The sequence below is a fragment of the Primulina huaijiensis genome, chromosome 10 (genome assembly GCF_012295235.1).
Source record: "Primulina huaijiensis isolate GDHJ02 chromosome 10, ASM1229523v2, whole genome shotgun sequence".
NCBI classification, from domain to species: Eukaryota; Viridiplantae; Streptophyta; class Magnoliopsida; order Lamiales; family Gesneriaceae; genus Primulina; species Primulina huaijiensis.
The window spans coordinates 3,813,666-3,817,242 of NC_133315.1; positions in this window are offsets into that span (position 1 = coordinate 3,813,666).

Consider the following 3,577-nt stretch of genomic DNA (forward strand, 5'->3'; position numbering starts at 1 on the left):
TACTCAGAGTGATTTAATTATTTACTTCAATAATAACAATTTTAAATTTCTATAATTAAATCAAAATATAAATCTAACCTTTTAAAATATAAGAAAGATTTTTTTTAGTTATAAATACATGCAAAGATACACCAGTGGTAGTCCAATCGATTTTTAATATTAACTCACAATTTGGATATGTGAACATAATAATATTATTCATTCAATTTATAATCTATAATTGAATTTATAAATAGACCGAAATTATTAGTTTTTAATTTTATTAATTAATTATTTAAGAATATATAAACACGAACTCTACTTAATTAGAATCCCTCCAAATTTTAATTCTTCCATCCAAATTCAAATATGATTCCTACTAAATTTAATATATTCTTCCATCCAAATTCAAATATGATTCCTACTAAATTTAATATATTCTTCCATCCAAATTCAAATATATATGATTCGATCATACTAAATTCAAACTCCGTTAAACTATATCTCGATATCTAGCAAATTATGCATATATGCATATTTTGTGTGTAAAATTATAATCATAATTTATATAAATTATTTTATTTTATTTTATTAAATGTGTAATTTCATGTTTAATTTAATAATAATTGATAGAAATTAGTGAGGGGTAAAACGTAATTTGAAAGAGGAGATATTGAAAATAAGTTGTGGCAATTTTGAGAAAATATGTTTGTGTAAGGACAATTTGAGAAATAAAAGATTGTGTCCCAGATTCTTAATTTACAGCAGGTTTATAATATATATAAACCCTAACTTTTTATATTGAAACAACACAAAAACTAACACAATCCTGAAGATTAATTATCGCAAGCCACTTGGGAAAGCAGAGCATACCAAAACACAATTGGTGAGAATTATTTACGATATTGCGTCGCATCAATGGTCCTATTGTTTCATATTCAGTTTAATTTCTTGCATTGATCAACTTGATATCAGCGCTTCGATCCCGCAGACTCAAGCCGTTTTCTTGCTTGTTTGATTCACTGTTTCTTTCTTTTCTGGGGCAACGTAACTACATACATGATCTGCTCAACTTTCCAAGTTTTTCAATATCCAACAATATAATGAATATCTTAAATTCAGTGTATCAGTACATGTATATATTACAGATATGTCAAAAGAACTTTTTTTTCCCAGCTATTGAACCCTAACTTTCAGAAATAAACGGTTTTGACAGATTCGGCAAGAGAAATATGTTTCTGAGTTTCGATTCTTTCATTTGTCGCTGTCTTTTTCTTTTTCTTTTTTTTTTAAATATATTTTTACGTGTGCATTACATGTTCATGGCGGATTATCTTCTTTGTTCGTTCTCGTTATCTTTTTTTTTATGTATTAATTCGGATCGATATGGAATTCTTGATTGAAAAGCGTTGTTATATATANTACTAACATTTGATTCATCCTTGCATGTATGTACTAATTTCAGGTGCAGAATCTTATAGAGGGGTGTATCCAGCGTAGCATGAACAAATCAGAGTGCAAGCATGCTCTCCAGTTTCATCACAAGATCCATCCGGATATAACCGAAATAAGTAGCTACTCTGATCGTTTTTCTGCAATTTGAACTTAATTAAATTGAGATATTGGAATCAAATAAATCATATTTCGGCCCATATATGAGGTCATGACGACGTTCTATACGTCCTAGACGATATTTTTGAGACAAGAATTAATCTCATCTTGCCTACATATAGCTTCCCAAAAACTTTAAATAGTGAAAATTGTACTGGAGATGAAATATTATTGAGATATATTCCGATATTGTCAAACTTAGATGAAAATGAGTTCATTTTTATTAGTTTGATTTGATTTGATTTGATTTATGGTTTGTGTTGCTGCAGTTTGGCGCCGGCTTGAGAAAGAAAACGAAGAATTTTTCCAGGCTTATTATGGTAGATTGGTGCTGATAAAACAAATAAGGAAATTCAACATGTTTCTTGCAAAACAGGCGAGCTGGTGGATGTATGTGAGAAGGTTATCCACGAAGCACACATCCGATCCATCTCTCGCTTTAAATAGTAAGATACTTTTCTATTTATATACCTCCAAACTTTTCTATTTTCCATGTAAATCTATTATTTACTAGTTCTATTATAAGTATCGATACAATATATTAATACTATATTTAGAGTCGTCCCTTTGATGTTAACACTTGAAAGACTATATTAAAGTCAGTACAAGGATTAAATTTAATTTGACATACAAATTGAAATGTATTTCCAGAAAATATCAACACTTAGATTATCTACTACTATTATATCTTGTATAGAAAATAAAGAGATAGTGTAAATTGATGTGATGAAAGTACTTTTGCCCTGTGATTGTTTAAATTCAATTGATTGCAAGTTATTTAATAATTTCATGACAAAAATATGTTATTTTCAAACATATATAATTCCTTATACATATGTGAATTAATCTTGGAAAGATATCTTTTATCATGTTTTCCAATTATATAAAGAATTTATTAATATTAACCAAAAAATATTTATCTATTTGAGGATTATATTGTGAATGCACATAATATAATGAGGCTAAAATATGTAAATCTATTAAGTCAGTAACTCCACACACACACACACACACAAAAATATATATATATAATATATACTATCTCCTGTTTTAAGCATTACTCTGTGTATAGGGCAGCAAGCATCCCCAAGTGCACCTCCATTGAAAGCTGAGGACATGCAGAAACCACATGTGTGTCACAACCTTGGATCGTCAATCCAGCCATCTCCAAAAGGATTTGTTAATACGCCGTTTTGTGATAGACAAAATATCAAAATGCATTCCGTACGCTTTGATGATGTACCCTCTACTGCTCCACAAAACATAGTACCTTTGAGAACAGTGAATATGCAGCAGCGACCCGAGTTTGGACCATCAATCCTGTCATCACCGACTCTAAGAACCGGTTATGTTTCCTATCCTGCTGCTCCACAATATCCCATATCTTTTGGTGCTGGACCGTCAAACCCAGGGTATTTTCAAGAAAATGTTTATATGTCCGGTTATGATCTAAACTTTGCAAGTTCTCAAAACTTAGTCGATCCTCGAAACCGAGATGCCATGATGACTCAAACTGAAAGTGTTATCACTGGAGAAGCTGGTTATGATGGCGATCTGGATCATGCTCCATACGGATATTTTGTGGACTTGTCTCCTCTAACGGGTGATGATGCATCCATCACTGCTTTAAGCAGTGACTGTGCATCCATCACGTCTACACCAACAAAACTAAATAACCTATACTTGGAAGGTAATGCCTTTTCATTTCACATTTCCTACATTTGGGATAAATATCCAACTATAATGGTCTAACAATGCCTCTGCTAACGTGGTCACTAGTATCTACTCCTTTTTGTCTAGAAGACACATACTGGTGAGTTAGTTTTAAGTGTGTCTACTTTATTGCAGATATATTAAGTCATTATAGAGCCTCATGGTTGGCTAATTGTTTTTTAATCATTTTCTTCATCAGAAGTAACCACAGTTTGTATTATGGTTTCAGCAGAAATGGAGGACAAGAACTTGGGAGTCCAGAAGTATGAGATAG